We start from the raw sequence: 25058 nt of genomic DNA, 5'->3' as shown, positions 1-25058 counted from the left end.
TACGATTCCATTTGGGTAGTGGTGGACCGCTTGACCAAGTCAGCCCACTTCATACCTGTCAAGACCAACTATAGCAGTGCAGTATTGGCAGAATTGTATATGTCTCGGATCGTTTGTCTTCATGGTGTGCCAAAGAAGATAGTGTCAGATAGAGGAACGCAGTTCACCTCTCATTTCTGGCAGCAGTTGCATGAAGCCTTGGGCACACATCTGAATTTCAGTTCAGCTTATCATCCGCAGACAGATGGCCAGACCGAAAGAACCAATCAAATTCTTGAAGACATGTTGAGAGCCTGTGCGTTGCAAGATCAGTCCGGATGGGACAAGCGATTGCCTTATGCAGAGTTCTCCTATAACAACAGCTACCAGGCCAGTTTGAAGATGTCACCATTTCAGGCGGTCTATGGGAGGAGTTGTAGAACTCCGTTGCAATGGGATCAGCCTGGAGAGAAGCAAGTATTTGGGCCAGACATTCTGCTGGAAGCTGAAGAGAACATCAAGATGGTCCGAGAGAATCTGAAGATAGCGCAGTCAAGACAGCGAAGCTATGCAGACACAAGAAGAAGAGAGCTGAGTTTCGAAGTCGGAGACTTTGTCTATCTGAAAGTGTCACCGATCAGAGGAGTCAAAAGGTTCGGAGTCAAAGGCAAGCTAGCACCCCGCTACATTGGTCCGTACCAAATTCTCTCAAGGCGTGGAGAAGTGGCCTATCAGCTCAGTCTGCCAGAGAATTTGTCTGTTGTGCATGACGTCTTTCATGTGTCTCAGTTGAAGAAGTGCTTGCGTGTGCCAGAAGAGCAGTTGCCAGTGGAAGGTCTTGAAGTCCAAGAGGACTTGACCTACGTTGAGAAGCCAGTGCAAATCCTTGAGGTTGCAGACAGAGTCACCCGAAGGAAGACCATCAGAATGTGCAAAGTCAAATGGAATCATCACTCTGAGGAAGAAGCAACCTGGGAGCGTGAAGATGATCTGATGGCTAAATACCCTGAGCTCTTTGCTAGCCAACCCTGAATCTCGAGGGCGAGATTCTTTTAAGGGGGATAGGTTTGTAATGCCCTGAATTTGGGGGTAGAATTTTTCTTCTTTTCTCTCACCAAATTCGGGCGTTACTCTCTTTTCTCTTTCCCCGTTTTGCTCCTTCTTCCCAATTTCAAACCAGTATAGCGACAGGTGTCTGTGTCATGTATAAACCAAAACCTAAGTGTCATGGGTGTTGCATCATGCCGAAGCACATTTCTTTGTCTAATGTTGAGTGTTTGTCTCGTTCCGTTCCGGATTTCGATTCGTGATTTAATTCCGTTTAGTGGTCCGTGCACGTCGTGGGTTTTCGATCCGCGAAGTGGCCCGGCCCAACCCAGCCCGGCCCGGTCCGGCCCGGCCCTGCACGCCCCTGGCGCCCACACCCCCCCCCATGCGCCCCCTCCTCTCTCTCTCATTTGGATCTCCCGCGCAACAACCTCCCCTCTCCCTCTTCCACCTCTCTCCCCGTGGTGCCCTAGGAATTGGAGACGGCGATCACCGGATTTTGGACCCCGAGGTGAGCTCCCCTCCCCTTCTCCTCTCTCTCTCCCTCTCCCTCCTCTTCTTCCTCCCCCGCGCGCGCCCTCCCTTTCCCTTGCTCGCGCGCGCCCCTGCCCTTCCCCGCTCGCCGGCGGCGCGGCCGGCCCCGCCCCTCCCCTGAGCGCGGCGGCGCCCCCCGCCCCTGCCCGGCCCCGCGGCGGCGCTCCCCCCGCCTCCCTGGCCCGCGCGCGGCGCTCGCCCGCCCCCTGCCCGGCCCGCGGCGACGCCCGCCCGCCCCCTGCCCGGCCCCGCGCGGCGGCGCCCGCCTCCCCCTGCCCGCGGCGGCTGCCCCCGCCCCCGCTCCCCTGCTCGCCGGCGGCGCCCCCCGCCCCTCCCCCGACCCGCGGTGGCGCCCCCGCCCCCTGCCCGCGGCGGCGATCCCGCCCGCCCCCTGCTCGCCCGGCGGCTCGGCCCCGGCGCGGCCCCTGCCCCGGTGCGGCCTCGACCCCCTGCGCGCGTCGTCCTGGCCCTCGGCGTGGCCTCGCGATCCCCGTTTGCCGCTAGCGCGTTCCCGCGTGCGCAACCCGCGCTCGTGGTGATTATTTTTGGTTGGTAGTTAATGTCAAACTCCGTTAGTTAGCGTGCTGCGTCGCGAGCTTCGCTGCGCGACGGATTTGTCTAATTTCAGATTCTATCTATGTGTTGCGCCGTGCGCTTCGTCGCGCGACGATCCATTTTAATTTCAGGTTGTTTAAGGTGTAACGCCGCGCGCGTATTCACGCGACGTTCCACTTTGGACTCAGTTTAGTCGACGTATGCCGTCGTGCATTTCGTCGCGCGACGCTTAACGTCTCTTCATAACTAATGCGAAGTGTCTCGTTGCGTGCTCGGTCGCGCGACGAGTCGTTAACTTCTTAATTTGTTTTAGAGTGCTATGTCGCGCGTCTCGCCGCGCGACAATCCTTTTTATTTATCTTCACCTGCTTATAATGATTAGACATGAAACATGACTTTACTTTACGCTAAACATAGTGTCTACATTAAATTTCCTTCCATTAAGCGAGTGGTTAATTTATAATCATGTAACGTGACCGTTTCTCGACTGTCTTGTTCTCTTTCTCTCTTAACTATAACTGCGAGCCCGCGTGGAACGTCTGTTTACTTACTGCATTCTATTGTATGGTGTACTGTTCTTTTGTATTAAATATGTGGATGTATGTGTGTTTGCGCTCGCATAGAGAACGATCCGGTCGGAGAACCCGAAGAACTCGCAGGAGAAGCCCCTGAACAGCAGTCGGTTGGTGGAGGCAAGTGTCCCTTGACCTATCTCTGTCCTATTCATTCTTTAATTCACCTCCCGCTTTACACATTTATGCCTAAGGATTGACTAGCTTTGTTATCCATGTCCTTGTTTACCTATTTGGGTTAGATTATTATTGCTTAGCTTTATGCTATTGCTTAACTCTAATCAATGAACATGATGAGATTATCTATGATACGTTGTTTTCCCCTCTCTTATGATGATGTTATACTTGTGGTCTTCAAGGGGGCTCGAGCGGTTTCTCGAGTGCCTCTCCGTAAGGACCTGTTATATGGATGATCGCCCGGGAAAACAGTGCAACCATGAGGGTGGAATGGGATGCCCTTAGCTGAATAATTAGAGGATCCGGGGTGTAGTTCACTTAGCCGTCGTGCCGTCAATGGGGCTCGGTGTATGCGGCTCGCTCTGCCAAGTTTGGGTTCGCCCCTTGGGGAGGAGTGCGGTGCATTTAGGAAACCTAACGGGTGGCTACAGCCCCGGGGAATCTTTGTAAAGGCTACGTAGTGATGCCCTGCTAGGCCACCTAGATAGTGGTCAATGGGGAGTAGCTCTCTCCGGGCAGAAAGGGAATCACGGCTTGTGGGTAAAGTGCACAACCTCTGCAGAGTGTTTGAAAACTGATATATCAGCCGTGCTCGCGGTTATGAGCGGCCAAGGGAGCTCCAGTGATTAGTGGTACTTGATCAGAGACATTATGGTACAGGTGGCTATGAGATCGATGGTTCTGGTTATGACTATGGTGCTGGTAAGTGGTATTCTTTCCGTTTGGAAAGGGTACATCGGGCTAATAACTTGGGTTAATGCTAAAACCTGGACTTCTATTAGTAAATAATAATCTGACCAATTAAAAGCAACTGCTTGACTTATCCCCACATAAAGCTAGTCCACCACAGCCAAACTGGATACTTGCTGAGTATGTTGATGTGTACTCACCCTTGCTCTACACACCAAACCCCCCCATCCCCAGGTTGTCAGCATTGCAACCACTGCTCAGGCGAAGATGAAGCTGTGGAAGGAGACTTCCAGGAGTTCCAAAACTACGATGAGTTCTAGGCGTGGGTTAGCGACAACCCCCAGTCGGCTGCCTGTGAAGACCGCGTTTATCTACGTTTCTTTTCCGCACTTTGAAGACCGTGTTTATCTACGTATCTCCTTCATTAAATCAATACCTTCAGCTCTTGATAAACACTTGAGAAGTGAAGAATAAACTCCATATTTATATAATTCCCCTTCTATTATCACATATGGTCTTGTCCTTGCATCCATTCTCTTATTATAAGCTTCGTCATCTGAAAGACAATTACCTTGGAGGAAAGATATAATTTCAGTTCTCCAATCATCACTATGTACTGGAGAAATAGTAAGCACTGCTCTCTCCATGAGTTCAACCGAAGGTGCCTTTATTGTTTCAAAAAATACTTCCAAAGGTAGAGGGAGCCCCTGAGCCACCGATTTAGCTAGCAAATATGCATGCTCATTTTCACCTCTTGAAATATTCTTGACAGAAAAACCTTCGAAAGAAGCCTCCAACCTTCGAACTGTATCCAGATATTTTTCAAGCTTCGGATCTCTTGCCTTGCTACTTTTGTCTACATGGCCAGAAATGACTTGAGAATCAGTTTTCAGGATGGCCCTTCTTATTCCCATTGCCCTTAACTTCTGAAGCCCCAACAGAAGTGTTTCGTACTCAACAATATTATTTGTGCAACTGAAGTCAAGCTTGGCTGCATAACATGTTCTAACTTTTGAAGGTGCCACTAGGACAACAACCGCTCCTACACCGAAGGTTCCCCAGGATCCATCACAGAACACCGTCCAAGCTTCTGCTTCTTTGTTTATTTCTTCTTTCTGAGCCCCTGGCGTCCAATCAGCGATGAAGTCTGCCAACGCCTGGGACTGAATTGAGGATCTGTGCACATAGTCAATGTTGAATTCATTAAGTTCTGCAGCCCATTTCCCAATCCTTCATGTAGCTTTTCTATTCCTCATAATGTCCTTTAGAGGCTATGATGAAGGAACAATTATGCAATATGCTTGAAAGTAATGCCGAAGCTTTCTGGAAGCCATTAACACAACATATAGCACCTTCTACAATTCTGTATAATTTTTCTTTGATAGGCTTAAAACTTCGGAGACAAAGTACACTGGAGCTTGCTTTTTGACTTGGCCATCTAGCTTCTCATGTACTAATGCCGCACTCACTACAGAATGCGAAGCTGCAACATATAAGAGCAATGGAGCCCCTGGTGAAGGTCGGGTTAATGTTGTTAAATCAATCAAATACTGCTTCAACTCTTTGAAGGCTTTTTGCTGAGCTGGGCCCCATTGAAAGACTTTGGCTGACTTCAGTATTTCAAAGAATGGGAGATTTCTTTCTGCTGATCTGGATATGAATCTGTTTAATGATGCTAATCTATCTGCCAGCCGTTGAGCTCCTTTCTTTGTGCTTGGCGGTTCCATTCGAAGGATAGCTTCAATCTTGCTTGGGTTGGCTTCAATTCCCTTCGTTGATACTAGACAGCCAAGGAACTTACCCTTCTTTACCTCAAAAACACATTTTTCTGGATTTAACTTCAAACCAGCTTGCCTGAAGTTGGCAAATGTCTCTTGCAAATCAGCAATGTGATTTTCTTGCTTTGTGCTTTTAACTACAATATCATCAACATAGGTCAGCACATTCCTGCCTATTTGAGAATGAAGGACTCTGGCTGTCATTCTACTGAAGCTTCCTCCAGCATTTTTAAGCCCTTCAGGCATCCGAAGATAGCAATATGTGCCACTGGGGGTTATGAAGCTAGTCTTTGGCTCATCTTCCTTCTTCATCCAGATCTGGTGGTAGCCTGAGTAACAATCTAGTAGACTCATGAGCTCTGACGAAGCTGCTGCATCTACTAGAGAATGTATTCTTGGCAATGGGAACTCATCCTTTGGACAAGCCTTATTAAGATCTGTAAAATCAATGCATATTCTCCATTTACCATTGGCCTTCTTCACCATAACAGTGTTGGCTAGCCACTCTGGGTATTTGACCTCTCTGATAACGCCAGCGCTAAGAAGCCTCTTTACTTCGTTCCGAGCACCTTCAGCTTTGTCATCAGACATTTTCCGAAGCCTTTGCTTTCTTGGCCTGAAAGATGGATCCACATTGAGTGAATGCTCAATGACATCTCTGTTGACACCGCAAAGATCGTTGGCTGACCAAGCAAAGACATCTTTGTTGGGGACTTGTTCTCAAGTGCTATGAGTTAAGAACAAGGCAACATAGAAAATGTTAAACGATAAAGTCCTTCGTCCTTTGAGGCATTATTTCCCTTAGGATATAACGATCTCCGGACGAAGGTTATGAAGGACAAACCTTCATCATCACAGTATACACTAATGAAAGACGAAGCATATGAAAGTTAAAGGATAACACAAATAATCATATAACATCATTTATTTCACTTTATTATATCATCATAGAAAAATAGAAACAATATTGAATTATAAATGTACCTTCGGCTTGGAAGGAGATGAAAATACAAGTGTGACGCAAAAGCAAATGCCAAGTCAGCGTGAACAGTACGGGGGTACTGTTCACCTATTTATAGGCACGGGGTACAACCCATACAAAATTACATACATGCCCTTTACATTTGGTGATAATTCTATAGCACTCTATCGAGGTCTAAATGGCCTTTTCATCTTTAAGTCGATTCCCTTTTCTGCGAACATGCCGAAGCTTTCCTGCTTCACAGCTTCGGCGCTGTGTCAACCTTTGTATCTTTTGAGCTTCTCCCTTGAAGACCTTCGGCGACGAAGCATAGACCCAACAGTAGCCCCTTTCGCGGTGCTAGATCGTTTTTCGTAACGAGCTTGATCCGTGAAAAAAGTCTCTTAAGCTTCGGGGAGCCGAAGGTCCAAAAAACACCTTCCCTGAGCTCGTTGCCGAGAAACGATTCACTCTCCCTGCGCGTAGCGGCCCCACCTTGCAGAGTTACTGTTCGGTCTCTGTGGTCCACCGTTCAGCGAGTGCGAGCGGGTGCCCGCCTGGTGTAAAACTTCTGGCGCTTCGCCTTCTTACCTGCGGCACTATATAAACAGACGAGTAGGTGTGAAGTTACCACAGCATTTACTGCTATTTGCACTGTTTTGCTGCCAAAATTCTTAACCATCGCCGAAGCTTGTTTGTCAGAACTGAACGAAGCTCCATCTTGAAGCCTGCTTCGGAGAAAAAAGTATTAAAGTTTCACAAGTTCATAGTTAAATGGCCAGAGTCCATTCTACCGCTAGGGTTGAACGTGAGGGGGACGAAACTGATGCTTCGGAGACTGTCCCTATCTCCGAAGCCATGCGACGATCTGGGCTAGTGACTTCGGAGAAGGCTCCTATTGATGATGCAGAACAAGCAATCGCTGAAGCAGAAGGAGAGGATGCTGAGGAAACTGACTCCGAAGATGATTATCACCTTGCCACACCAAGCAAACCCAGTCATTTGGACTTCGGGAAATCGACTGTTTCGAAGGCTGATTTGTCCAAGATGGTAAAGTCAGGCTATTTTACTGAAAATCAAAAGAAGCTATTACGCTTCGGGGGAGAAGAGACTACCCCAAAGCCGGAAAAAGATGAAATTGTTATTTTTAAGAGTTTCCTAAAGGCTGGATTAAGATTCCCCCTTCATGGGATTATTGCAGAGATATTAAAGAATTTTGGAATCTATTTTCACCAGCTGACCCCCAACGCTATCGTTAGGCTTAATGTTTATATCTGGGCACTTCGAAGCCAGGCGGTGGAACCGTTTGCGGACAGCTTTTGCCGGGTTCACGAATTGCACTATCAGACAAAGGCTAGAAAAGATGGATTACATGAGAATTTTGGTTGCTATAATTTTGCTTATCGGAAAACTACGAAGTATCCTGTGATCAGCTACCGAAGCAAATGGGCAGCAGGATGGAAATCGGAATGGTTCTACGTCAAGGTTGATGACGATAAGGAAAAGCTTGTACAGAGTCCACTTGAATTGACCTTCGGAGAAACCCGCCCCCAGTGCCACATGTTACCAGAGGGTCCGACCCAAAAAGCAATGTATGAATTCAAAATAATTGCAGAGAATATCAGTACAAGGGACCTAGTCCAGGAATTCTTGGCTTTCAAGGTTTTCCCTAGTGTAAAAGAGTGGGAAATGCCGAAACTGGAGGGGGAAAAGAAAAAAGGTGAACTTGTACGTTTGCCTTACTGCTTCAAATTTAAGAAATACTTTAAAGCTCCTTGCCAAGAGTGGCTGGATATGATTGAAGTGATGTGCAACGAGATACTTGGCAATTATTCGAAAAAAGAAGATCAATTGATGACCGCAGCCTTCGGCACTCGACCGAAACGAAGGCTAAATCGAGTATTGGACGCCTTGGGTTTCGAGTACCCAGACTACGAAGATCTGAACAAAGGTGCCGGAGGCCAAAAAAGGAAAAGGGGGACTGAAGCCTTAAATGAAGGTGAAAAAGAGCCAACAAAGAAGAAAATTCCAAAGAAAAGGAAAGCTTCTTCTCCGAAGCAACAAATATCCGAAGCAGAAGAAACCCCCGCATCGCCTTCTGCTGCCGTTGTTGAGGAAATTCTGAAGGTAATGACTGAATCCTTACCTGCGAAGCTAAGTCCACTGGGTCCACAACTGACAAAGTTTTTTCAGAAGGACAAGGAGCCCGAGAAATCGAAGAAAACAATCAAGGCAAGAAAACAAAGAATCATTACCGTGACAGAGGTAATTGACAAAACGCCGCCAAGAGCTTCGGCCCAAAAGACACGAGCAGCTTTAGAGGAAGCAGATATTGAAATTGCACCTTCGGAGGCCGCAGTCACCGAAGTTACCTCAGCTGAAGATTTGAATTTAGAGAGCACAATTGAACATATTGACCAAATGCTGCTAGACATGGCTGCAGAAGAAGCTGCCGCTGCTGCCGAAGAGACTGTGACCGCAGCGTCAAAGAAAGGAAAAGAAATTGCTGATGAAGCTTCAGAAGACAAAGCTTTCGCATTCCAAAACTTAGTTGGAGAACATCTAACAAAAGCTGAAATAGAAGAGCTTAAAGAGTATGCCCAATCCTGTGGATATAAACCTGGGGCACTCCTCTTCGGAGGCGTTGATGACGAGAAATTAGAGTGTATTCGGGACCAAACAGGGGCCAAAGTTATTAGTACTCTGTCCAAAAGTATTGGATTCCCGAAGCTAGAAGCAGATATCAGCCGCTATCGACGACAACATGTCGTTGGTAGTTTGTTTTACTCCAACTTCAAGGTAAATGACTTGTCCCTTAACTTTTATTGTTTCTAATAAAAACATGTCTGACGAAGGTTGTGTTTATGTAGAGCATGCTATTGAGCAAAGCCTTGCAAATGCAGCAAGATCTTGAAGATAAAAAGCATGAAATTATAATCGGAAATTTGGAAAACAAAATAAAAGAGCAATCAGATGCTTTTGAGAAAAAGAACTTTGAGCTCCAGGCAGCCGAAGGCCTACTGGCGGAAGCTGAAGCAAAAATATCAGAACTAAACTCGAAGCTTCTCCGCCAGTCTGAGCAGTTCGAACGAGAAAAACAAGATCTCAATGAAAAACTTGAAGCCGAAGCTCAGCAGAATTCGGATTTGAGAAAACTACTGACAAATCTTCAAGAAAAATGCCTGGAATTTAGCAACAAGTGCATTCAACGATTAAGAAAGATTTTTTACTCGGTTGGAGCTAGCAGCGAAAAATTTACCCCCTCAACTGAAGATCTACCAAAAACCTTCGAACACATTGAGGGGGAGATTGACGAGCTCGACGAAGTCATAGCTGGGCATGGTGACTTCTGTGCCTGGGTGGCTTCTCGAGGGACTGCTGCAGCCTTCATGAAGGCTGGCTGTGATCATGGGAAAATTGTCAATAGGCCAAATTTTACTTTGTCACCATCAATCCTGGATGACATCCCTGATCTCGCCCGAAGCATCTCGAATCGATTTGTAAAAATGATATGGACAAAAGGTGGTCGAGAAAAAGCTGGAGACGAAGCTCGTAGCCACCTTGATCCAGTAAGAAATCATACCTTGTGCTTACCTTTTTCTATAAACTTGATTCTGACTTCCAATGACCTTATTCATGTAGGACGACGAAGCCGAAGCTGATGATCCAAAATAATGCCGAAGCCGAAGCTCCTTGGAGATTTAGATAGTAGTCTGCAGACAGTACTTGAAAAACTTTTGAGATAACTCTTGTAAATGTAAACAAAACTTCCATGTATACTGTTCATACCTTGTAATATATCCTTAACCTTTCACTGATTTATGAGAAATGCTTTGATGTGGACGAAATTTCCTTTTTTGAGCCGAAGGCGAAAAAAACACCTTCCCTTCTTTTCGTACGCAACGAAGCATAGAAAACAACATTTTCCTTTTTTCGGAAGCTCTCCTTCATAAAAACAACAGTTTCCCCTCTTTTTTGTGCACGAAGCTCTTTTCCCTTTCTTTTTTCTCTTCTTGCCGAAGCAATCATTTTATGCGATGAAGATGATTATCCTACATATGCCTAGATGAATGTTTATGAATGCAAATGCTATGATGTAATGTGTTGTGCAAATGAATGGCCAAACACGTATCCGAAGCTATATTTATAGCAATTATTCTCTTAAAAACAATCACACCTTAGCTCTGCATTCCCTTAGGAACGACTTTGGAGCTTCTTCGCCTTCACTTTTGGCGGAATCAGCGTTGACTTTTCGCTGTAAGCTCTGCATTCCCTTAGGAACGACTTTGGAGCTTCTTCGCCTTTTACTTAGGCGGTATAAGCTCTGCATTCCCTTAGGAACGACTTTGGAGCTTCTTCGCCTTTTACTTAGGCGGTATAAGCTCTGCATTCCCTTAGGAACGTCTTTGGAGCTTCGTCGTTTTTACTTTTCGGCACTCGATGGTGCGCTCTCAGCTTTTACATTTACATTCTTTGGGGGATTTTGCTCTTATAAGACTAGAAAAAGAAATTACATATGCTGGCCCCATTAAAAACCTTTCTCCCCCTTTGGAAAGGAAAAGGGTGCCATGAAAGAAAAAATAAAAATGTGAAAAATTACATCGAATTATACATAATATCGCCGAAGCTCATCCGCATTCCAGGACCTGGGAATGTCATTGCCGTCCATATCTTTCAATCTGTATGACCCGGGCCTTGACGAAGATGCTACTAAGAAAGGCCCGTCCCATTTCAACTGCAATTTGCCCACTGTTTCCGGGTTGGCCACCCTCCGAAGTACCAAGTGCCCTGGCTCAATATTTTTTAGCCGAACCTTTCTATCCCGCCATTTGACTGTTTCAGCTTGATATTTATTAATATTCTCCACGGCTTGCAGTCTGATCCCTTCTAAAGCATCTTTTTCTATAGAATAAGCAGCTTCGGAATCTGATTCTGCCGAAGCTACTATCCTTATTGATCCGGCTTTAGCTTCCTCTGGAGTTATTGCTTCGTCACCGAATAATAACTTAAATGGAGTGAAGCCTGTGGACCTTGATGTTGTCGTGTTGTGGCTCCACACCACTTTGGTTAGCTGATCTGGCCATTTTCCTCTAGGCTGATTGAAGATTAGCTTCATTATTCCTGTCATTATAATGCCATTGGCTCTTTCAACGAGTCCATTTGACTCCGGGTGCCTGACTGATGCAAAATGGATCTTCGTACCAATTTGGTCACAGAAATCCCTGAAAGCTTCGGAGTCAAACTGTGTTCCATTGTCCACAGTGATAGCCTTTGGCACCCCGAAACGACAAACAATATTCTGCCAGAAAAACTTTTGGACGGTAGCCGAAGTTATTGTGGCTAAAGGCTTCGCCTCAATCCATTTAGAAAAATATTCCACAGCTACCACAACATATCTCAAATTCCCTTGGGCCGGTGGTAACGGACCTAACAAGTCAAGGCCCCACCTTTGCAATGGCCAAGTGGGTTGTATGAGCTGTGTCAAGGATGAAGGTTGTTTTTTATCTCTTGCACATTTCTGACAACCTTCGCACTTTTGAACCAATTCTGCTGCATCCGAAGCTGCCTTCGGCCAATAAAATCCTTGACGGAAAATTTTTCCAAGTAACGGCCTAGATCCGATGTGAGATCCACACAGGCCTGCATGTATTTCTTTCATTAACTCTATACCTTCGGTTCTGGATAAGCATTTGAGCAACGGAGCACAAACTCCATGTTTGTACAACTCCCCCTCTATCATGACATATGGACGAGCTCTTGCCTCTATTCTCTTGTTATAAGCTTCGTCATCTGAAAGAAATTTACCCTGAAGGTAAGAGATGATCTCAGTTCTCCAATCTTCACTAAAAACAGGAGATATATTAAGAACTGCTCTTTCAAGGAGTTCCACCGAAGGTGCTTTTATTGTTTCAAAGAATACATCCGAAGGTAAAGGCAGCCCCTGTGCTGCTGACTTAGCTAGCAGATCAGCATGCTCATTTTGTCCTCGAGGGATATTCTTGACAGAAAACCCTTCGAAGGAAGCTTCGACTCTTCGAACCATATCCAGATATTTTTCAAGCTTCGGATCCTTAGCCTTACAACTTTTGTCAATATGACCCGAAACAACCTGGGAATCAGTTTTAAGTATGGCCCTTCTGATTCCCATTGCTTTTAATTTCCGAAGACCTAAAATCAATGCTTCGTACTCAGCAATGTTATTTGTGCAATTAAAATCAAGTTTTGCCGCATAACAGGTTTTGACTTTGGAAGGTGAAACCAACACAGCAGCCGCTCCTGCTCCGAAGGTTCCCCAAGATCCATCACAAAACACTATCCAGGCTTCGTTATCTTTATTTGTTTCCTCCTCCTGAGCCCCTGGTGTCCAATCAGCAATAAAGTCTGCCAGTGCCTGCGACTGAATCGAAGATCTATGAACATATTCAATACAAAATTCATTGAGCTCTGCAGCCCATTTTCCAATCCTCCCAGTAGCTTCTCTGTTCCTCATAATATCCTTCAGAGGTTGTGATGAAGGAACAATTATGTTGTAAGCTTGAAAATAGTGCCGAAGCTTCCTGGAGGCCATCAAGACAGCATACAGTATCTTCTCCAACTCTGTATAATTTTTCTTTGATAAACTAAGGACCTCGGAAACAAAATATATTGGGGCCTGCCTTTTGACTTGACCATCAAGCTTCTCTTGAACAAGCGCTGCACTTACCGCTGAGTGCGAAGCTGCCACATATAACAATAAAGGAGCCCCTTGCATTGGTGGAGTCAATGTTGTTAGATCTATCAAATACTGTTTCAGTTCTTCGAAAGCCTTCTGCTGGATTGGTCCCCATTGAAAGACTTCGGCCGACTTCAGCACTTCGAAGAATGGTAAATTTCTCTCTGCCGATCTGGATATGAATCTATTGAGAGATGCTAACCTTCCTGTCAATCTTTGAGCCCCCTTCTTTGTAGTTGGTGGCTCCATCCGAAGTATAGCTTCAATTTTACTTGGATTGGCTTCAATTCCCTTTGTTGAAACCAAGCATCCAAGAAATTTCCCCTTCTTCACTCCGAAGACACATTTTTCTGGATTTAACTTCAAGCCAGCTTGCCTGAAACTGGCGAAGGTCTCCTGCAGATCAGCAATATGATTCTCCTGCTTCGTGCTTTTGACAATGATGTCATCAACATAAGTTAACACATTTCTGCCTATTTGAGATTGAACAACCTTCGCAGTCATTCGGCTGAAACTTCCTCCAGCGTTTTTGAGCCCCTCAGGCATCCGAAGATAGCAATATGTGCCACTTGGAGTAATGAAGCTAGTCTTCGGCTCATCTTCCTTCTTCATCCAAATTTGGTGATAGCCTGAATAGCAGTCTAACAGACTCATGAGCTCTGACGAAGCTGCTGCATCAACTAAAGAGTCTATCCTTGGTAGTGGGAATTCATCCTTCGGACAAGCCTTGTTAAGATCTGTAAAATCGATGCACATTCGCCACTTACCATTGGCCTTTTTTACCATAACAGTGTTAGCCAGCCATTCTGGGTACTTCACTTCTCTAATAACTCCTGCACTGAGGAGTCTTTTGACTTCGTTGCGAGCACCTTCGGCCTTATCATCTGACATTTTCCGAAGCCTTTGCTTTCTGGGTCTGAAGGATGGATCGACATTGAGCGAGTGCTCAATAACATCCCTATTAATTCCGCATAGATCATTGGCTGACCATGCAAAAACATCTTTGTTATTGAACAAAAATCTTATCAAGGTTTTTTCCTGCTCTTCGGATAGTTGAGAGCCTAACAGCACCTTCTGCTCTGCTATGTCCTCACATAAGAGCATAGGCTTCGGCTGATCTGCTGAAGCTGCTTTCTCCCTTCTGAATTTGTACTGTGCACAAGCTTCGGCTCCATCTATATTATGGATTGCTTTTGAGTCAGTCCAGTTACCTTCGGCCCTTCTTGCGGCTTCCTGACTTCCATGGATAGCAATGGGTCCCTGATCCGAAGGTATCTTCATGCAAAGATAAGCAGGATGAAGGATTGCTTCGAAGGCATTAAGAGTACCACGACCAATAATTGCATTGTAAGGATATTCCATGTCAACAATGTCAAACACAACTTGCTCAGTTCTAGTGTTGTTGATGAATCCGAAGGTCACTGACATGGTGATCTTGCCCAGTGCTACAATCTGTCTTCCTCCGAAGCCACAGAGAGGATGTGTAGCATCATGAATCTTATCTTCTGGCTCTTGCATTTGTCTGAAGGCTTTAGCAAATATGATGTCAGCTACACTGCCTGTGTCAACCAAGACATTGTGAACCAGAAATCCTTTGATAACACAAGAGATAACCATGGCATCGTTGTGTGGGTAATCTTTGAGCTGAAGGTCCTCTTGGGAGAAGGTAATAGGAATGTGAGACCATCTTGTCTTGATGAAGGGTCCTTGCACCCCAACATGCTGTACCCTTCTCTGTGCTTCCTTCTTCTGTTTCTTGTTAGCTGGCTCTGAGGACGAGCCACCTGTGATCGGGAGCACCAGCTTCGGGTCCGAAGCAGCTCCAGCTTGATCGTTGAACGAAGCCATCAGCTCAAAAAAGTGGAAGTGAGTTCACCGGAGGTGGGCGCCAATGTTGGGGACTTGTTCTCAAGTGCTATGAGTTAAGAACAAGGCAACATAGAAAATGTTAAACGATAAAGTCCTTCGTCCTTTGAGGCATTATTTCCCTTAGGATATAACGATCTCCGGACGAAGGTTATGAAGGACAAACCTTCATCATCACAGTATACACTAATGAAAGACGAAGCATATGAAAGTTAAAGGATAACACAAATAATCATATAACATCATTTATTTCACTTTATTATATCATCATAGAAAAATAGAAACAATATTGAATTATAAATGTACCTTCAGCTTGGAAGGAGATGAAAATACAAGTGTGACGCAAAAGCAAATGCCAAGTCAGTGTGAACAGTACGGGGGTACTGTTCACCTATTTATAGGCACGGGGTACAACCCATACAAAATTACATACATGCCCTTTACATTTGGTGATAATTCTATAGCACTCTATCGAGGTCTAAATGGCCTTTTCATCTTTAAGTCGGTTCCCTTTTCTGCGAACATGCCGAAGCTTTCCTGCTTCACAGCTTCGGCGTTGTGTCAACCTTTGTATCTTTTGAGCTTCTCCCTTGAAGACCTTCGGCGACGAAGCATAGACCCAACAATCTTTGTTGTTGAATAGAAATCTTAGCAAATTATTTTCCTGCTCTTCAGATAACTGAGACCCCAGCAGTACCTTTTGTTTTGCTATATCTTAACATAGGAGCATAGGCTTCGGCTGATCCACCGAAGCAGCCTTCTCTCTTTTGTATCGATACTGCTCACATGCTTCAGCTCCATCTATGTTATGGATTGCCTTTGAATCTGTCCAGTTTCCTTCGGCCTTCCTGGCAGCTTCTTAACTCCCATGAACAACAATTGGCCCTTGTTCCGAAGGTATCTTCATGCATAGATATGCTGGATGAAGTATCGCTTCGAAAGCATTAAGTGTCCCACGACCAATGATTGCATTATAGGGATACTCCATGTCAACAATGTCAAAGACAACATGTTCAGTCCTTGTGTTATGAACAAAGCCGAAGGTCACTGGCATTGTGATTTTGCCGAGTGCTACAATCTGTCTTCCTCCGAAGCCACATAGAGGATGTGTAGCATCATGGATCTTATCCTCTGGTTCTTGCATCTGTCTGAAGGCCTTAGAAAATATGATATCTACTGCACTACCTGTATCAACCAGAACATTATGGACCAGAAATCCCTTAATGACACAAGATATGACCATAACATCATTATGAGGGTAATCTTTGAGCTGAAGGTCCTCCTGGGAGAAGGTGATTGGGATGTGGGACCATTTTGACTTGATGAAGGGTCCCTGCACCCCAACATGCTGCACCCTTCTCTGTGCTTCCTTCTTTTGCTTTTTGTTAGCTGGCTCTGAACCTGAGCCGCCTGTTATCGGAAATACTAGCTTCGTAGCCGAAGATGCTTTGGCTTGATTGCTGAACGAAGCCATCAGCTCAAAAGTGGAAGTGAGTTCACCGGAGGTGGGCGTCAATGTTGGGGACTTGTTCTCAAATGCTATGAATTAAGAACAAGGCAACACAAAATGTTAAAGGTTAATGCCCTTCGTCCTTCGAAGCATTATTTCCCTTAGGATATAATGATCTTCAGACGAAGGTCATGAATAATCATATCACATTATTAAATATAAGAGAGGAAGCATGTTAAATATAAGAGAACATGAATAATCATATCACATTATTAATTCAACTTTATTATATTATTATGGATAAATAGGAACAATATAAAATTATATTTGTACCTTCGGCTTGACGGAAGGAGAAAGTACAAGCGTGACGCATGAGCGAGTACCAATCAACGTGAACAGTATGGGGGTACTATTCATCTATTTATAGGCACAGGGCGCAGCCTGTGTGAAATTACATTCATGCCCTTTACAATCGATTACAATCATGACACAAACTATCATGGGTTAATCTGTCTTTTCATCTTTAAGTCGGTGCAACCCTTCGTCTTAAGGCATGTCGTTATGCCGAAGTTCCCTGGAAGGTAGCTTCGGCGTTATTTCTGTGATGATCTTCCGAAGGTGTTTCTTCTTACAGGACCTTCGGCTACGAAGCAGACCCCCAACACCAACCATATATGCCTTTTTTCTTTAATCTATCTCCCAACAAAAGGGTGGATTAGAGGAAGGCATTATTACTTTAACTGTGTTGCTCTGTTTCTGTTCTTCATAAGAATATAAACAGGTGACCAACAATTAGCTTAATGCATAAGTCTCAAGTACAACACATTAAATATGTGATGTGTGACATTACAAGCCTGATAAGCATGGTGTCGCCATGACTTAGGATGCATAATACTCGAGATCAACACATAACATGTGTGCATCAATACCGAAGCCATATATGTGCACACAAAGTTTATCAAGAAGTATTATAAAGTGCAAAAGACTATACCGACTACCAACTACATCTTATTGGGCATCATGGGCCCCTACACACATTGATGCACATATTATACCTGCCCTTGCTACAGATATGGCAATCACCTAGGAAAATGACATCTCTAACGTTATGCCACGACCAAGGGCATATATGCCTTGATATGACACTAATAACATGATGAGAACGAGGTAGTTGGGTCTTTGCTAGTGAAATCCGGGGTTCATATAACCTGTCTTCTCCCTTACACTATAAAATAGAGCGGAAGAGCAATGCTTTAGGGTGTTAAAGACACCACATTTGGTTCAACCCCAAGGTCGATCTCTCCCTTGTTAGACGTATCAAAATTAATTGTTGCACACTTTTACACTAGAGTTCGTCTAGTAGGCAAATATAAAGTGGATTATGATCATTATGCTAGAAAGTCTTGATGCTCAGTAGTATTGAACTTGTAATCTTTTTCTCCTTTGTGTTCGCTAAACGATGAGTAGCAAGAGAATATAGAGTATTATGTACACTACGACTCAAACCTCCGTGATTGTCCGTGTGCTGGTTCCTACTCATGTCCAGGTCCAGCACAACCATCGACCTGCGTGGTGCTCCCTAGGGGTGGGCATTTTAAAACTAAAAACCAAACCTGAACCCGAACCGAACCGTAATAGACCGAATTGTCGGTCTATTCAGATTTTCGGGTTCGGGTTCGATTCCTATATGTGCTATATTTCGGGGTATGGGTTCGGGTTTGGTTCCTAACCTTTAGAACCTGAATAGACCGAATAACCCGAAATAAAAAAAGCTCTTAATATGTGATGATATTATTATATGATTTATGAACTTATTAGCTAGAAATAATGATATCATCTTAACGATAGTATATATATATATATATATCTTTATATGCTAATTTTTATAGTCACTTGTTGTAATAATAATAGTTTCAATTAATTATTCATTGTATATATTTTAACAAAATATACTAGTATTTCTACAATTCGGGTCTATTCGGTGGACCGAATAGACGAACCAAAAATTGTGAGTCTATTCGGGTTCGGTTCCTAAAATATTTTTGAAAATTTTGGTTCTTATTTTTCAAAACCCGAAATTTCACAAACCCGAATAGATCGAATCGAATTACTCTAATAGACCGAATGCCCAGCCCTAGTGCTCCCTCCTAGCTCTCCCTCTTTTAGAGACCCAATTCCCTGAATTGGACTATAACTAGAAACTCCTCCTAATACAGAGCGTCACCCCTTTGAATTACGTGGAATTAGATCGTAATCGTATAATAAAATTCAATTTTGTGACATCCAAACAATAGAATTAGAATCACATGCTATTCTTTACTACTCTATTAAGGGTCTAGTGTGGGCGTCCACACCCACCGTGCCCCCGCCCCCTCTCCGACGCCACACGCCCGCGATTCTAGCTCTACCGCGCCCCATCTGCGCCCCTGCCTTTCGCCTCAGCCGAAACCGCCCCATCTCGACTCTTCTCTCTCTGCTCCTGCCTCCTGAGGAGCGATCCGTCGACGCCATCTTCTCCCAGGACAACACGCTGAACTCCCCGCCCATCCATGCTGCCGGATGCCTCGCCTCCGTGCAGCTCATCACCGCGCACGATGCCCGCCCATCCATGTCGCCGCACCCATCCTCGGTGCCGCCCCCACCACCGTCTTGAGACGCCCATCAGCGCGATTACTGCCCCGCCGCGACAGCCCACCTGCCCCCCGCATCGGCTCCCTTTCCTCGCTGTGCCACCTCGACCTCTCCCGGAACCGCTTCTACAGGCTCGTGTCGTCTTGCCTCACCAACCTCTCCAGCCTCGTCGACCTCAATCTCTCTCGCAACAACTTCACTTCTGGCTTCCCCACCGACGGGATCCAATAACTCTACCGTGTGGTAACGCGTCACATCGCTGCCATCTATGACACCTTTATCGTCGCTAGCACCTTCGCGGGCGAGCGGGTGCGCCCTCCCTCCCTCTCCTTACTCGGCAGCTAGATCCTAGATCTACCATTCCCTCTCCTCAAAGGGTTGTCTCTTTGATTCCTAATCGGATATCTTCGTTTGCAGGCGGTGGACTACGACGTTCACAAGATCTGGAAGATGAACAACCTATGGGTAACATTTCTCTTCCTAGCCTCCGTTTCGCTCTGTTGTTCCATTCTTATCAAGACACTGCAGTTGTCATACCTCAATCGGTGAAGGCTCCAAGGAGTTCCCTCCCCACTAGGAGCTTAGAAGAAGAGACAGGGAATGGTGATTTGGATGCAGTTGCTAATGTGACCAAGCAAACTGCGGGTGGGAGTGTGTGTGCAAAATCAGGAGAGGATAAACATGCAGAAGTGAGCGGTGAAGAGAATGTTGAGGCTATAAAGCCTGTGGAGGCAAGTTCTCTAGACGTTCTAGCTGCAAGATGGTTCCAATGAGCTTGAGCAAGGTAATGATGCCAATTTGGCATAAACTGACAAATTAAGAATCAAATTGAGGTTGTCTATGATGAAAATGAGGATGACCAAATTGGAGGCGATAATCATGCAAGATTTTTTTTGTTTACTGGAGGATGACCAAACTGGATCTTATTGCGGTTTCTTTACAGGAAAGTCCGGATGATGAACATGAATTTGAAATATATGATAATATCATGCAAGAACTTTTTTATGTTTAGTCAACCGAAGATGAAATTTTCTTGTTTTCAACAAGGCATATTTTATTGTGTGTCACCACTGGTTAGTGGTTACTGAAACATGAATGTTTGTTTTCTGTTGTACCTTGTAGGTGAGTCGTCTAATGGATTTAATGGTCTGAAGTCTGTATAGTCACAAGGAATTTTATAAGGAATTTTTATTGCGCCTAATATTCAGTTATATATCTTCAGCACGTTTCATCAGGATTGGAATTAAATATATTGCTGCGATGTGTGATAGATCATCGGCGAGGCAAGATACTCGGTGGAGGACATCGTGAATTCATATAATCAATCCCTGGCATAATGCCTCATCATTGGGTAATAATAGTACTTGTTTTCTTATGTTTATCTTTCATACTCTGGAACTGTTGAGCTCAGGTATGAGTACTCCTTTTTAGGATAGGAGAGAGGATACTACTCTACAACTTTCACATTTAGGAAGCATAAAAGGAAACAAGCAGAGATCGATTATATGTGTATCTAATCATTATGTAGTTGATAAAAACATGCCTTTGAGTGATGATTTGTGATGTAATAACCTCCCATTTTTAGAAATATCAACCAATAAGTGTTTACTTCCCTTCCATTTTTTAGATTTGTGTGGTGCAAACATATTAATAATATATAGATATAGTTGCATACCTACAAAAACATCAAATATATACACAGTGTTGGAGACCCTTTTGTCCAGTTGAGCATACGCCATTGAAGCTGCAGGCCGCAGCAGGATTACTAAGGATACACAACTGAAGGTGAGTGTTTCCTGGTGCTCCCTGGTATCTATATTGTTCTGTACGGCTTAGCAAATTTATTCTCTGTGACAGTTACTTGCATAGGCGTGGTTGGTGCAAGGTGATTCTTCCCTACGACGGCTGAGCCAACAGCGAACTGGGAGGTGTTGCGGCTCCTTTGCAACTACACGCACCTTGGTTAGCCTTACTCAACCTTTGCATCCCCTCTTGCTTGCTTTCGTTCTTACAGACAACATATCTAGGAATCATACCTATACATTGGGGACAATATAATAGTTAAACAGAAGACTCGCCAATCCGCAAAATTAGCTTTGTTTATAGATTTTTTTACCTCTCAAACTATGAATCTGAATAAGCAGTCTGTAGCATGCAAATGAACTAACCAGCAAAACCAGTGACTTATTGAAGCTACCAAGAAAATCAGGCTCAGTACCACTCTCATATTGTCTGTCTAAACTGTAGCAGGCCAGCATTTCTGTTTAGTTGGCGCTGCTTTTGCTGATTTTTACCTCAAAAGTTAGGCCTCTTTTATTACCACTCTCATATTGTCTGTCTAAACTGTAGCAGGCCAGCAAAACTAGCTTTCGTTCTTACTGCGCAATGCAAACTTTTGTAAGAAATATGTTACCTGCACCTTAATGTTGACCTGCAAGCAATTCTCTAAAGTTTTTTATAGAATTTTTTTACCTCTGAAACTATGAATCTGAATAAGCAGTCTGTAGAGTGAGGAAATGGTCTTGCTAGCTGTTCATACCAAATATACGGTTTAAGTAGAATTGCTTGCAGGTAACATGCTGATATACTGCTATGAGTACCACTCTCATGATGTCCACTTGGGCTCACTTTATTTGCTTGCACATTGTATTCGCTTAGTCTTTCTTTATTGTCTGTCTAAACTGTAGTAGGCCAGCATTTCTATTTAGTTGTGTTGTAATACTTAATCAAAGACAAATGATTTTGTAAAAGGGGTGCAAGGTGTGTCTTGGGATCATTGTACTCTCTAAGTTATTCTTCTTAATCCAAAGGAAAAAAACTTTAGAGAATTGCTTACACACTATACTGTGCAATGCAGACTTTTGTAAGAAATTCTCTAAAGTTGACCTGCAAGCAATTCTCTAAAGTTTTTTATAGAATTTTTTTACCTCTGAAACTATGAATTCTTCGCGAGTTTGTTTGGTTAGTACCTTCATCTGGAAATATATGACAAATCATTCGATGTTGCCATTCATGGATACTTCTTATCTGCAGGTTGTGGTGTCTACCAATAGTCCAAAATCATATAAACACTATGTGTGGGAAGTTATGGCTGGTGGTAGCTCTTTATGTCATCAAGGAAGAGATTGATCCTCAGAAAATGCTTACACGTGGAACTCAAATTACATTTTTTTCTAAATGTATGTTGATATGTTCTTCTAATTATTAGTCGGCTAATAAGTTATTAGCTGGGTTAAAAATATATTATCTGTGCTCAAGTTTTTAAGCTTTCATTATACAACCTATCGTTGCTGAAGAGAGCATTGTGCTATTAGGATTTTATTGTATCTAAAATTATATTGTCTGAAACATGACATCTGTCAGGCGCGCAAAGACATTATTTGAAGTTTTCTCTTTTATTTGGCTGATTACTATCACAGAACAGCCAGATGGTTGACAAAGCCATCCAGGTATGTTAAAACCTAGCTGGCAATCACTGGACTCTGCAACAGGTTGCTCATAGTTTCATTGATATGTTGCTTATGTGTTATATAGGCAAACTCTAGCGATAATGATGATGAAAAGGTATGCATGTTGAATCAAGTGATAGGATGTGTAGGCTCATATTCTCGTGGCGTGCAACTTCCATCTGACCTGATATCAAACTGCACCACAACAATTCTTTCAATCAAGGTAAACTACAGACATGTCATGATATCGAGACGAGAGAAGAAAATGTGGCCACTTGCTATTTTCATCTCTTATGTTCCTGCTCCAATTTTGTGCTTTGCCTTAGCAACTCACGAGGACTGTCACAGATTAAATGGTTATTATCATGTTGCTTGAGGCAATTTCTTCGTGCTATTAATGCTTATACATTGGTCTTCCCCTGTGTTGTGTCTTTCTTGCAGGTAGACATCTTATAGTCGTAGTGAACGAGCATAAGCCAAGCTAGGAACAAACAAAAAGGTGAATAGATTTTTTGGTGCATTGATTATTCATGTGCCCTCTTGATTCTGCTTGCCAACTTTACAAAAAAATTGCATGGATATAGGAGAAAATGTTTTGTGTAGAAGATCCAGTACAAGAGCATCATGACTCAAGGCACCAATAATAGGAAAGGGCAGAGACTGGAACAACTGTAAGAAATACTGTGACTTCAAGGTTCATTTGTTTATATGGTTGTGCATTCTTTGATCTCTTGGGTCACTAATGTTTGGTCTTTATCATTTTTGTTCCAAACTAATAGGATTTGAGGCTAATGGCTGTTGGAGGTGCGGATGGCGACAGGGTAGATGAAGCTATTGTGGAATCGACAGGACGCGTAGGTGTGCCAGATGTGCCGCGACATCGTCGCCCTCAGCTGCAACCACTAGGACACCACCGCATCAGGGTAAGTCTCTTGGATCCTCTCTACCTATCTTTGCTACTCTATTATCTTTACTACTCTATTGAGAGTACAACAAAGGCGTCTGACCGACCCGACTTGATCTTCTGATCTTGTTTGCTTCCCCTTGAAGCACGAAGACAATGAGGTGTGCTTTTCTTCCTTTTATTTATTATAAGAAAACAAGCACTATTCAACTTCTGTTCACAGATGATTGAAGTCAAAACAACTTTTCTTCTTCTGAAGATGAGGTCACTGTATTGATTAAGGAGAGGAATTGAAATTCGTAGACCTAATTCCTAAAATGCACTCTAACCTTAGTTCACCCTGAATCTGTTTCTGTCATGTTTTGATCTTTTTTGCACTTATGCTCTTTGTTGATTCAGGACAATCTGAATCGAATAACCAACAGAAATGTCCTGTATCCAGTTGATCAACACCACCTTGATGATCCACATGTTAAAGCCAACTTACTCTTTCAGGTACAATGAGCTAAACATATGACCAGGATGTTCTTTCTTTAGCAGTATTTTTAGTTTGATAGTATTTGATACACAATGATGTGGTAATCGTTTTTTATTCTATTTGTCTTGCAGGCACATTTCTCCAAAGCAGAACTGCCAATAAGCGACTATGTCACTAACTTGAAATTAGTTCTTGATCAGAGCATACATATCATATAGGCAATGATTGATGTATGCACCAATAGTGGATGGCTTATGCGTGCATTGACTTGTAGATGATCATACATGTGAATTGCATTGGATCAACTTTTCTTTTTTTCAACTATATAAAAATATAAAAACGAGTCTAAATCCTTCATTGGAGAAGGATTGCATTGGTTCATCTTTTCTATTTTTACCTTGCTAGGGTCTCTGGTTTGAGAGAGATTATGAATCCCTCTAGATGTTGCCACCCATGAATGATGATATATTAGATAATCTCAAGAGTAGAGGAGTCTCAATAGTCCCCTTCTTACTATATCTTTCTCGTGAAGAATTATGTAGGGTACTTCAACCATTTTCTGCAGCAGAGTTGTGTCAGGTGCTACTTTCTCAATTCTCATACTTAATTTTTATAACATAATTTGTTTTCCTAAATAGTTTTAGATATTAGTTGAACATAGAATGGTATGTAGATTTCTGAATTGTCCATCATTATCGAGTCCCCTTGAATTATTCAAGGAAATGCAGGTCGAAGAAGCAGGTTCCAGTGCTTTTATTGTTTCCCTAGATTGACAGGTTACTCATACTAGGTCCAAAATAATATTCGATTTTATTGTGTTGATCTCAGGGACTAGCACTTCTTAATACCCTTGAATTTCTACATATTTTTATAGAACAAAAAATGTATCAGGATGACCCTATTATTTAATTGACTACTTTGAGTAGTGGTTTCCTTTAATATTCAAATATTTCCTTAATATTATAATCTTTTTTGTTTTAGTGGATGGCTTTCTCAAGCTGCTTTGGGTATGACTCGAATTGTTCTTTTGTTTCTGAACAAGTTATGAATCACTCGAAGTGTTGTGGATGGGGTAGTACTTGGAGTTATTTATTAATGGTATTATTTGTTCTTTTCCCTTAGCTTCAGTTATGAGTCATTTAAACTCACCGTGTATTATTTTTAACAATAACCTTAATCTTGTTGAAGGAAATCCTCTTGCCATTTTAACATCACAGGTATAATCGTCTTAACTATGACGTAGTGCTCCGGTTTAGAGAGTCTAAACAGTTTTGA

At 43.4% G+C, this 25058-nt stretch overlaps 1 long non-coding RNA gene across 1 annotated transcript; it reads left to right on the top strand.

Annotated features, from left to right (window-relative positions):
* The first annotated feature begins 19377 nt into the window (after nt 1-19377).
* On the top strand, nt 19378-24249 carry LOC103650322 (uncharacterized). The gene is made up of 10 exons (XR_002268391.1): nt 19378-20737; nt 20810-20914; nt 21986-22131; nt 22316-22401; nt 22487-22624; nt 22843-22900; nt 22986-23072; nt 23181-23324; nt 23705-23800; nt 23915-24249. It is a non-coding gene; the product is annotated as an uncharacterized lncRNA (long non-coding RNA).
* Nucleotides 24250-25058: the final 809 nt, after the last annotated feature.

Source organism: Zea mays, chromosome 3 (assembly GCF_902167145.1).
Source record: "Zea mays cultivar B73 chromosome 3, Zm-B73-REFERENCE-NAM-5.0, whole genome shotgun sequence".
Taxonomy (NCBI): Eukaryota; Viridiplantae; Streptophyta; class Magnoliopsida; order Poales; family Poaceae; genus Zea; species Zea mays.
Note: the sequence above shows the minus strand (reverse complement) of the source record. Positions and strands in the feature narration are given on the sequence as shown.